At 49.3% G+C, this 12541-nt stretch overlaps 1 protein-coding gene and 1 long non-coding RNA gene across 2 annotated transcripts in view; one reads left to right on the forward strand and one right to left on the reverse strand.

Annotated features, from left to right (window-relative positions):
* LOC307212053 overlaps positions 1-12541 on the forward strand; it is a 326205-nt gene that overhangs the window by 31143 nt on the left and 282521 nt on the right. The window lies entirely within an intron of this gene.
* PINX1 (PIN2 (TERF1) interacting telomerase inhibitor 1) overlaps positions 1-12541 on the reverse strand; it is a 54047-nt gene that overhangs the window by 27430 nt on the left and 14076 nt on the right. The gene's annotated exons all lie outside the window — the stretch shown is intronic.

Here is a 12541-nt window from a genome sequence, read left to right on the forward strand (position 1 = left end):
CACTGCCACTGGAGGCAGCGAGGGCCACCAACTTGGATGGCTTTAGAAGAGGAAGGAGTCATTCAGAGAGAAGGCCATCCATGGCTCCTAGCCACAACGCCTCCGCAGCTGGAGGGAAAGGGAGAGCGGATCATGTGTTCAAATCCTGTTTGCGGGTTTCCCACAGCCATCCGACTGGCCACTGTGAGAGAAGGACCCGGACCCTGAGATCATCCTCTTGAGGCCCTTCTTCCGTGCGCCTCCTCCAAAATATGTCTGGAGGGCAGCAATACGAGAACAGGGTCTTTTCCGCAGTGGCTCCCATTTGTGGAATGCTCTCCCCAGGGCGGTTTGTCGTTATACATCTCTAGGGGCCAGGCTAAAACGTTCCTCTTCAACCACACATTTGGCTGATTCACAGCCTTTTAAATGTATGTGGCATGGGGGGGGTGTTACTGTCTCCCCCTATTTATTTGTGCTTTTAGTCTGTATTTTTATCTTGGGAACCGCCCTAAGACCTTCAGAGGAAGGGCAGTATATACTTTTAATAAATAAATAAAAGTAGCCTGATCCAGCATTTGCTCGCTAAAACGGTCACTGTGCCAGGCGAGGCAGTGGCTTCAAACATCAAAGCCGTCCCTATTATCTCTCCCTAGTGAACTATGACAATATAAATCCAGGCTGACAAGCTAAGTAGGCTTAAAAAAAAAAAGAAGAAGAAGAAATGCTTAATTTCTCCTGAAGGAACAGAAAAGCCCTATTTAGGCGTCCTTCTTTGTCCCAAGGCGGAGTGGGCAGTGGGGGTGAAGAAATGGAGAGGGCAACTCTCTGATGGCTGTCTGAGGCAGGGTGGGGAGGAGAGAAAAAAAATGATTTAAGGCAAGTCCCATGTTCCCAAATACTTAAAGGCAAGGGACAGAGGAATGGGCCCTCGCTTGGACGAAATGTTGTTGTTGTTGTTTAGTCGTGTCCAACTCTTCGTGACCCCATGGACCAGAGCACGCCAGGCACTCCTGTCTTCCACTGCCTCCCGCAGTTTGGTCAAACTCATGTTCGTAGCTTCGAGAACACTGTCCCACCATCTCGTCCTCTGTCGTCCCCTTCTCCTTGTGCCCTCCATCTTTCCCAGCATCAGGGTCTTTTCCAGGGAGTCTTCTCTTCTCATGAGGTGGCTTCAGGATCTGTCCTTCCAGTGAGCACTCAGGGCTGATTTCCTTCAGAATGGATCGGGTTGATCTTCTTGCAGTCCATGGGACCCTCAAGAGTCTCCTCCAACACCATAATTCAAAAGCATCAATTCTTCCGTGATCAGCCTTCTTTATGGTCCAGCTCTCACTGCCATACATCACTACTGGGAAAACCAGTACAAAATACAGGGCAGCAATTCAGGGAGGGGGCGCCCAAAATGTAGGCTTGGCTAAGCCCATAAATCAAGGGGCATTAGCGCTGAACTGCCACCCAGATCTCCTGGCGCACAAACGGTGGCACTCTGCCCGGCGTTCCCTGTGTTTGTGCAAGCCCCTCGCTGGCACCCACGGCGTCCTCGCCTGAGAACAACAGGCTGTTGGGGAAGGGAGCGGAGAGCTCTGGGGTGGCACGGTGGTTTAAGAGGGCGAGCTACCGAGGGTGCTGGGAGGGCAGCCCCCTTCATCCAGCTGCAGAAGGGAAAGGAAGCAGGACAACTCCGTCGGCTGGGAACTGAGAGCTCTGGGGCGCTGCGGTGGTTTAAGAGGGCGAGCTGCAGACGCAAAGCCCACTGTTTGATTCTCACCGGGGATGCCAACTGGCAAAAACGGCTGCAGGGGCAAAACGCACACACGCTCTCCCAGCGCCCCACCCCAGTGTGGGCAGTGGTAACATCAGGGTGAGGAGAGGAAGAGAAGGGAAGCAGAATGACTCCACTGGCTTCATCCCAATCCCTTTCGTTTCCATATGGCGTCTTTTAGGATTGCGAGACTGAGGGCAGGGGATGTTGTCTTGGCCAGCTGTAAGCTGCTCTGGATTCACAGAATAGAGTTGTCCCATGTGGGGCTCAAACCTGCAACCTTGGCGTTATCAGCACCACGCTCTAACCAACTGAGCTCGTAACGCCAGACAAGTCTCGAGCTATTTAGTTCCCTTGGTCTGCTTGCTTTCCGGCGAAGTTTGGTTGCTAGTCGCTTTGGGTCTTTCTCAGCAGAAGGGTGGGACAAAAGCTCTTTAATTAAGTTTGTTTATAGGTAAGTAAATAGAAAGCAAGCAGGACAAGGGGCCTAAATAGCTCGAGACCTGGCTGGCGTGCATGTGCGAGTGAGAGAAACCGATAGAAAGACAGGTTTGGAATTGCATGCAGTGAGAGAGGCTGGCCTGCTTAACTAAGAACAGGTGACCAAGTTTACCTTTTTCCTCCTCCCTCCCAAAACCTCTTTCCTTTTGTGCCTTCTGCTTTAGACTGTTAAGCCTAAGGTGAGGAACTCTCCATTATTAATCTTTGTAAGTAGCTGTGGGAACCTTTCTACAGATGAAGACAAAAAGGCTTAGGATAAAAATAAACAGTGACGTATAACCAACAACTCAAGAACTCGCAGTACTGGCATGAACCTGCTGAAGCGCTGAGATCATCACAGATCCTGCCTCCAACTGCAATGAAGGAATCACATCTAAAGAACCCATGACAGATGGCCACCCAACATCCACTTCAAAAGCTCCAGCAAAGGACCTTTTCCACAAGCCACTCTTTGCATGCCCTTGCCTTCAGAGATTAGGTGGGCTGCATTCTTCTACAAGGAGCCCATGGAGGTGTACATGGGGTTATAGGGACGCGGGTGGCGCTGTGGTCTAAACCACTGAGCCTCTTGGGCTTGCTGATCAGAAGGTTGGCGGTTCGAATCCCTGCGATGGGGTGAGCTCCCGTTGCTCTGTCCCAGCTCCTGCCAACCTAGCAGTTCGAAAGCACACCAGTGCAAGTAGATAAATAGGTACCACTGTGGCGGGAAGGTAAACGGCGTTTCCGTGCACTCTGGTTTCCGTCACAGTGTTTCATTGCGCCAGATTTAGTCCTGCTGGCCACATGACCTGGAAAGCTGTCTGTGGACAAACGCCGGCTCCCTCGGCCTGAAAGCGAGATAAGCACTGCAACCCTATAGTCACCTTTGACTGGACTTAACTGTCCAGGGGTCCTTTACCTTTTACCTTAAAGGTAAAGGGACCCCTGACCATTAGGTCCAGTCATGGCCGACTCTGGGGTTGTGGTGCTTATCTCGCTTTATTGGCCGAGGGAGCCGGTGTACAGCTTCCGGTGAACCAGAGCAGCGCATGGAAATGCCGTTTACCTTCCCGCCGGAGCAGTACCTATTTATCTACTTGCACTTTGATGTGCTTTCGAACTGCTAGGTTGGCAGGAGCAGGGACCGAGCAACGGGAGCTCACCCTGTCGCAGGGATTCGAACTGCCAACCTTCTGATCGGCAAGTACTAGGCTCTGTGGTTTAACCCACAGCGCCACCCGTGTCCCAGACCTTTTACCTTACACGGGGTTATTCCACAGCCCTGGAGGTAGAAACTCTTGAGAATAAACAACAATCACCCGGCCACCTTCCCAGCTCAGCAAGAATTCCAATCTCAGGCCTCCCTGGACCAAACACTCTTATCTCCTATGCTGGACCTCTACCTACTCATGAAGATAATTTATTAAGGCTTGTTGTTGTTGTAACGACCATTTATCGGAGACTGTCGTATGGTCAAAGTGCCAAGGCTCCTGGCAGACAGCGGGATATTTGAAAACACTGCCACTTTGAACAGTGAATTTAATCGGGGGGGGGGGGGGACGGGGGACGGGACGTCAATTTCGTTAAAACAATAGATAAGGACGCAGGGCGGACATGGAACCTTGGGAGACATATCCATGGCAATTAAATACAGTGAAGCATTCCTTTGGCTTTTTTAACAAAATGAAATTCCAGGTTCTCTCCCCTCCAAGCCACCTCCGTTCCTTATAAAATAATAAAAAAATGAAAACAAGGAAGGAGGGAGAGAAAATTGCTTTGCCGCCTGCAAGGGTTCGACCAGGGGGAGCCCAAGCTGTAATGAATACATGTCAGGGAGTCAACAGCTCAAGTGATGCATTAAGTACAAACTGTCAAAACTGGAAGCAGCTATTTCACTTTCCAAGGGGGAACTGGCACTGCTCTTTCGCTCCCTTCCTTGGCCTCAGACAGAAAGATTCAAAATTCCTTTACCTAAGGACACAGGAAGAGCCTTTGGCTGGATCAGGCCAACGGCCCATCTAGTCACAGAATCAGAGTTGTAGAGCCGGAAGGGACCCCCCCCTGCCTCGAGGGTCATCTAGTCCAACCCCCTGCCGTGCAGCAGCCAACCAGATGCCTGTGGGAAGCCTGCAAGTGGAACATAGAATCATAGAGTTGGAAGAGACCACAAGGGCCATCAAGTCCAACCCCCTGCCAAGCAGGAAACACCATCAGAGCACTCCTGACATATGGTTGTCAAGCCTCTGCTTAAAGACTTCCAAAGAAGGAGACTCCTTGGCAGCACACTCCTTGGCAGCAAATTCCACTGTCAAACAGCTCTTACTGTCAGGAAGTTCTTCCTAATGTTTAGGTGGAATCTTTTTTCTTGTAGTTTGGAACCATTGCTCCGTGTCCGCTTCTCTGGAGCAGCAGAAAACAACCTTTCTCCCTCCTCTATGTGACATCCTTTTATATATTTGAACATGGCTATCACCCCTTAACCTCCTCTTCTCCAGGCTAAACATGCCCAGCTCCCTTAGCCATTCCTCATAAGGCATCGTTTCCAGGCCTTTGACCATTTTGGTTGCCCTCCTCTGGACACATTCCAGTTTCTCAGTGTCCTTCTTGAACTGTGGTGCCCAGAACTGGACACAGTACTCCAGGTGAGGTCTGACCAGAGCAGAATACAGTGGCACAGTGAACATGAGCGCAAAAGAGCTCTCTCCTCCTGTGGTTTCCAGCAGAGCATAGCCATCCTGGCTAGTAGCCCTCTCCTCCACAAATCTCTCTCATCCTCTTTTAAAGCCGTCTAGAATGCGGCCATCATTGGGTCCTGTGGCAGTGAGTTCCACAGTTTAACTATGTGCAAAGAAGCCATTTCTTTTCTCTGTCCTGAATCTTCCAACATGGTCCACTGGATGTCAACGAGTTCTAGTACTATGACTCTGGCTCCCTCCTTGATGTCTTTCCGCTAGCAGGTGAATGCTGTTTAATTCCAACATGCCTTTGGGGACTGACTTTTTATCTTATTTTATTTTATTTTATTTTATTTTATTTTATTTTATTTTATTTTATTTTATTATGGCAAGGGCTTTGATAGTGCTGCGCTGCTTTTACTATCTTTATGTTAACAGATTTGTTTCGTTCTACGTACTGCTTTTATTGTGTTGAGAGTTTAATCATTTTAAAAATGTTTTTTTACCTTCTTGTTATTATTTATTGAATTTGTACACTGCCCTTCATCCATAGATCTCAGGGCGGTTCGCAACGCAGAAATACAATATAAAACAACGCAGAATACATAATAAAAATAAGAGGGAAAGGAAACCAATAATCCCTTTTTGTACTTTTATCTGAATGCTCAAATCTGTGTTGAGCCGCTTTCAGTCCTGGTCCAGGAAAAAAGGCAGGATATAAATTAATATAGTAGAATCGTAGAGCTGGAAGGGACCCTGAGGATCATCTAGTCCAACCCCTTGCAATGCAAAAAAATGCAGCTGCCCCATACAAGGATTGAACCTGCAACCCTGGTGTTGTCAGCACCATGCTCTAACCAACTGAGGTATAGGGGCTTGGTAGTAGTAGTAATGAAGTGACGTGGGTGGCACTGTGGTCTAAACCACTGAGCCTAGGGCTTGTTGATCGGAAGATCGGCGGTTCAAATCCCCACGACGGGGTGAGGTCCCGTTGCTTGGTCCTAGCTTCTCGCTTGGCAGGTGGTTGGACTCGATGGCCCTTGTGGTCTCTTCCAACTCTATGATTCTATGATTCTGCCAACCTAGCAGTTTGAAAGCACGTCAAATGCAAGTAGATAAATAGGTACCGCTCTGGCGGGAAGATAAACGGCGTTTCCATGCGCTGCTCTGGTTCGCCAGAAGCAGCTTAGTCATGCTGGCCACATGACCTGGAAGTTGTATGCGGACAAACGCCGGTTCCCACGGCCTATAGAGCGAGATGAGTGCACAACCCCAGAGTCGTCTGCGACTGGACCTAATGGTCAGGGGTACATTTACCTTTACCTTTAGTAGTACAGTCATACCTCGGGTTGAAGTAGCTTCAGGATAAGTATTTTCGGGTTGCGCGCTGCGGTGACACAGAAGTAACGGAGCGTGTTACTTCTGGGTATCGTCCCTCGCGCAGACGGTCAAAATGACGTCATGCGCATGTGCAGAAGCGATGAATCGCGACCTGCACAGACGCACGGACGCGGGTTGCGTTCGCTTCTGGATGCGAATGGGGCTTCGGAACGGATCCTGTTCGCATCCAGAGGTACCACTGTAGTAGTACCATAGATTCCGGCGTATTAGGCGACTGGGCATATTAGACGACCCTCCAGATTGGCAGCTGCAATTCGGGGGGTTGTCTAATATGCCCAGTTGCCTAATACGTTGGGCAGCTCCATGCCGGGAGAAAGTCGCCTGGCGCAGAGCTGACCTTGCCCACTGCTGCTTCCGAAGCAGCAGCGCTGGGCTCCTCGCTGGGTGGCTTTCTCCCAGTGCAGAGCCCGCCCACCTTATACCTGGCATATAAGGCGACCCCCGACTTTCTAACCTCTTTTCCGGGGTTAAAAAGTCGCCTTATACGCTGGAATCTACGGTAATAATAATGATGTTAAACTGACTATTAGTTGCTCCTCCCACTTTTGTCTCTGGTCCCGCCCACCACCGACACGTGCCCCCTGCCCTTCTGCCAGAGGAAATGGGGCTGGGCTGGGCTGGGCAGAGTCCCCCACTCCTGTCTTGGCAAAATATCTCTTGTGGCTGCCCCCACAGAGCCTTCTGCCCCAGTCCCCCCATTTCTCAGGTTCCAACGAAGCCTTAAAAAGCAAAGGCAGCAGAAAACGGGGGTGGGAAAGGAAGAAGGGGGGGAGTGCAAAAGCTAGAAGAGGAGGAGGAGGAGAAGAAGAAGAAACAGTGCTGGGCAAGGGGGGGGGGGCGTGAGGAAGCCAGCTTTCCTCCAAAGCACAGTTAAAAGTGACTAAGTTTTCTTGATATATGAATTTACCGGGAAACCATTCATCAACGCGGCTGCTTACCTCCGCGGAGGAGTCCCTAAACCCGAAGAGTCGTGTCATTCCCCTTTTGACTGATTAATTAGCCAATCAGGGGACATTTTTCACTGTGAGCCATGATGGGTTATCCCAGCTAATGTTTGGTCTCTAATGGCGACACATTACAGCCAACGTGGCTCTTTTAGCCTAGAGAAGTGACCGAACGGGAAGGCAGGATGATAAATCAAAGAGAGCAAACTCTCTCTCTCTCATATCCCTCCCCTCCCGCCTCGGTCTCACATTGGGCCCTAACAAACCCCCAAAGGAATGAATGGCTGGAGGCGAGATTTTCCACCAAGGAAAAGGGTGGGGGAGAGAAAGAGAGAGAGAAGACAGGGAACAAAAACTGCACGTTCTGAGAAGGCAGTTTTCTGTGCAGCAATACATTTTACTCTCTCCTGATTAACCAAAAGGTTTTAAAAGATTGGATCAGGTCAGGATTTGGCTCATGTGAGAATGTAGGAAGAGGCCTGCTGTACTGGGCTGGTGGTCCACCAAGTCCAGCATCCTGTTCTCACGAGCAGGATTCGAACACAGGAGCGGTTTCCCCTCCTGCCGTTTCTAGCAACTGGTATTCAGAAGCACTTCTGCCTCTTGACTGTAGAGGCAGAGAATAGCAGCTGTCGAAATCTTCCACGCATGTAATAATAATAATAATAATAATAATAAATTTTATTTATATCCCACCCTCCCCAGCCGAAGCTGGGCTCAGGGCGGCTAACAACAATCAAAATAATCCAACGATTCTAAAAACATTTCATTATAAAAATTAATTAAAATCAAATTTACGGCAACCAATAAGCAAAATTCTGTGCAGGTTGCCAGAGGAGGGGGGTTCAGGCTGCGCCCTGACCAAAGGCCTGGTGGAACAACTCTGTCTTGCAGGCCCTGCGGAAAGATGTCAAGTCCCGCAGGGCCCTAGTCTCTTGTGACAGAGCGTTCCACCAGATTGGGGCCACAGCCGAAAAGGCCCTGGCTCTGGTTGAGGCCAGCCTAACCTCTCTGAGGCCTGGGATCTTCAAGATGTTTTTATTTGCAGACCGTATGTTCCTCTGTGGGACATACCAGGAGAGGCAGTCCCATAGGTACGAGGGTCCTAGGCCGTATAGGGCTTTAAAGGTTAAAAGAAGGTGTCCTTCTTTTCAAGACATGCAGGGACATTAACCCCAAGCATGCATTTGGGGGTCAGTTTCTTAACCCTTCACCATATACCGTATTTTTCGCTCTATAAGACGCACCAGACCACAAGACGCACCTAGTTTTTGGAGGAGGAAAACAAGAAAAAAAATATTCCGAATCTCAGAAGCCAGAACAGCAAGAGGGATCGCTGCGCAGTGAAAGCGGCAATCCCTCTTGCTGTTCTGGCTTCTGGGATAGCTGCGCAGCCTGCATTTGCTCCATAAGACACCCACACATTTCCCCTTACTTTTTAGGAGGGGAAAAGTGAGTCTTATAGAGCAAAAAATATGGTATATTGGGAGGGGGGTAGTGTTGCTGTCATGACCCATCTTGGAGCAAGAAGACCAATGCTCTACACCCCATGGCGGATCTTGTGACCCTTTGATTCTATCCAGCTCCATGGAGCCCACAGAAAACCAAAACCAAAACCAAAATGAAGGCAGCTTTCTAGTCCTTATGGAATACAGTCGATTGCTCCAAGCCCACAATGGCTGATGCACTGCCAAATGGGATGCCCCCCACAACTGTTAGCTGGGGTAGCTCAGTCGGTAGAGCATGGGACTCTACCGACTGAATAATAACAAGAGTGGTACCTCGGGTTACGTACGCTTCAGGTTACATACACTTCAGGTTACAGACTCCACTAACCCAGAAATAGTGCTTCAGGTTAAGAACTCTGCTTCAGGATGAGAACAGAAATTGTGCTCCGGCGGTGCAGCAGCAGCAGGAGGCCCCATTAGCTAAAGTGGTGCTTCAGGTTAAGAACAGTTTCAGGTTAAGTACGGACCTCCGGAACGAATTAAGTACTTAACCTGAGGTACCATTGTAATTTATTATTTATATCCCACCCATCTGGCTGAGTTTCCCCAGCCACTCTGGGCGGCTCCCCGTGTTAAAAACAAGCCATGTTTAAGTTGATTAGGTCCAACACGGTTTCTTTAAACTAAAACTTGAAGCCAGCTTGCAGTTTTAAACTACGCACACTTAAGAAAGGCAGTCTGTGGATGTTGTGGCCAATTTTAAACACAAACCCCCTTAAACATTTCTAAAATGATAGAGACGCAAGGGACAGACTCACATACACTTAACAGGCAACACACATAAAAGACAATATGTAACATGTGAACATATATATTCCCATCACTGAGTTGGTAATTGTAAGGAGTTGGCTCGCTTCCTGTTTGTTTCATTAAGTGAAGTTAGTAGGAAGCGGTTTTATGAGCCTCCTTGCCTCTTCAAACACCACTAGTTAATCAAACTGGCAGGGCTCACAATGCTTGGTTGACTGAGTACCCCTTTATATATGCATAAAAGGTAAAGGTAAAGGGACCCCTGACCATTAGGTCCAGTTGTGGCCAACTCTGGGGTTGCGGCGCTCATCTCGCTTTATTGGCCGAGGAAGCCGGCATACAGCTTCCGGGTCATGTGGCCAGCATGACTAAGCTGCTTCTGGCGAACCAGAGCAGCACACGGAAACACCGTTTACCTTCCTGCCGGAGCGGTACCTATTTATCTACTTGCACTTTGATGTGCTTTCAAACTGCTAGGTTGGCAGGAGCAGGGGCCGAGCAACGGGAGCTCACCTCGTTGCGGGGATTTGAACCGCCAACCTTCTGATCGGCAAGTCCTAGGCTCTGTGGTTTAACCCACAGCGCCACCCGTGTCCCCTTATATATGCATACTTATTTTTAATTTCATTTTCTTTAAAAAAGAGAACTAATCTTAATCTCAGGGTAGTGGGTTCGAGCCCCGCGTTTGGGCAGGGGGTTGGACTAGATGACCCCCAGGGTCCCTTCCAACTCTTACGATTCTATGAGTCCCTGCTTGATGCCTACGACAACCACCAGGAAATGTGAGTCAGGAGAGGAAACCTGAGCGCGAAAATGTGTTCGTAATCAGGAAATTGCCTTAAGATGAGAGTGTCATCCGGAAAAATGCCCACTCAACATGACTAAACAAGGGAAGGGATCCGACGGGTCACTTTTCCACGCAGGCTGCTGACCACGTGCTTGAGAGGAAAGCGGTTCCCAATCAAGGATCTTATGGGAAGGAGGGATGAAAGAAAGAAAGAAAGAAAGAAAGAAAGAGAGAGAGAGAGAGAGAGAGAGGCAGGTGCGTTCGTTGGCAGCCCAGAGCCCGGCTCCTTATTTTAACATGTCCCTGTGAACAAGCACTTTTTTCACCCTGCAAGACGATGCCGGGATTACGTTTAGTCAGTTCTGACCCACAGCTTGTTCCCCAAATCCTAAATCTCTTCCAGGAATACTTTCCGCAAGTGATAAGGCCTTTTGTCAGGAAACACAGCTGGACGGAGGAAGGAGGAATGGAGGAGAAATGAATATATTACGTATGCATGTTCATGTCTGTGCATATTCACACACACACACGAGAGCGTGCAATGGGTGGGGTCAAGGAAGTCCAAGCAGAGAGGAACTAACACCATGTGTTTTCCTCCCTTACAAGCAAGGAGATCTAAACAGAGGGGGAGCCATGTAAGGAAATTCCCGGTCCCAAGTTCAAGGAGAGCTCTGGGCTTTTTGAGGCAGAGGTCTCTGGAGAGACACGTCTAATTGCCAATCAATATTTTCAATTGCTTCATTGTCTCTCGTAGGAGCGGGAGGAATAGGTGTCGACGTTTCTTATTTAGGTCCGCTCAGATAGACAGCTATTGTTTTGAGATATCAAATATAAAAAGGAAAAAAGAGGGGGGAGGGAATACAGCCCCCCCCCCAAGAGCTTACTAATGACAGCTTCATTCAGCTTCACTATTTGTCTCGAAGGAAGCAAGTTTTCAGACCGGAACGAGGCCTGACGTTTGCTAGTGGTGGTGGAGAGAAAAGAGGGGTGGCAGCCAGGGTGTGTGTGTGTTACGTGGCACTGGGAAAGGAACGGAAGTCCACAGTGGGACGATACTTGGCTGGCCTTAAGCCCCCTCGAGATGGGTGGGAGAGAGAAACGACAGGAAGATTTGCCTTTGTAGGGAAAGACTCGGGAGTCAGTTAGAAGAGTGAATCCTAATAAATACAGTTATTTATCCCAGCAGTTAAGAGCTGGGATCGTAAGAACTCCAAAGAATCAGCATCAAAGACAGCCTCTTCCCATATGAACCTACCCGGACCCTGAGATCATCTTCTGAGGCCCTCCTTCACGTGTCATCTCCTTGAGAGGGTAGCGACATGACAGCAGGGCCTTATCTGCAGTGGCTCCCCGCCTCTGGAATGCTCTCCACAGGGGAGTTCACTTGGCGACTTCATTAAACACTTTTAGGCGCTAGGCAAAAACGTTCCTTTTTAACCAGGCCTTTAGTTGATCTCATTGAATGTGGTTCTTTTTTGGGGGGGGGTTATTGGGTTATTGTTTTTGGTTTGGTTTTATACGTTGTTGTCTTTGTTTGTGAACCGCCCTGAGACCTCCGGGTATAGGGTGGTGTAAAGGTAAAGATAAAGGTAAAGGTAAAGGGACCCCTGACCGTTAAGTCCAGTCGTGGCCGAATCTGGGATTGCGGCGCTCATCTCGCTTTACTGGCCGAGGGAGCCGGCGTATAGCTTCCAGGTCATGTGGCCAGCATGACTAAGCCGCTTCTGGCGAACCAGAGCAGCGCACGGAAACGCCGTTTACCTTCCCGCCGGAGTGGTACCTATTTATCTACTTGCACTTCATGCTTTCGAACTGCTAGGTTGGCAGGAGCAGGGACCAAGCAATGGGAGCTCACCCCGTCGTGGGGATTCAAACCGCCGACCTTCTGATCGGCAAGTCCTAGGCTCTGTGGTTTAACCCACAGTGCCACCCACCGGTGTATAAATTGAATAAATAAATAAAAATAAAAGAAATGTGGTGACCATCTTTTCCTGGTCCCCAACCACATTTTTATTCCTCTCCGATGTACGTATCTTGCCCACGTACAATTAGCTTTGTGATGATTTGATTAACTAACAAAGCTGTTAACCCCCTGCCCCTATTTTATCATAAGTACAACCCTGTGGGGTGGGCTCGGGCTGAAAGGTACCAAGAGGTCCAGCGTCGCCCACTGAACTTCCTGGCAGACTGAGAGTTTGAGCCCTGGACCCCCAGATGCTCTGGAACCTCAGTGCCACCCTGGCTCTCAGGAG

Source organism: Podarcis cretensis, assembly GCF_951804945.1.
Source record: "Podarcis cretensis genome assembly, chromosome: 3".
Lineage (NCBI taxonomy): Eukaryota > Metazoa > Chordata > Lepidosauria > Squamata > Lacertidae > Podarcis > Podarcis cretensis.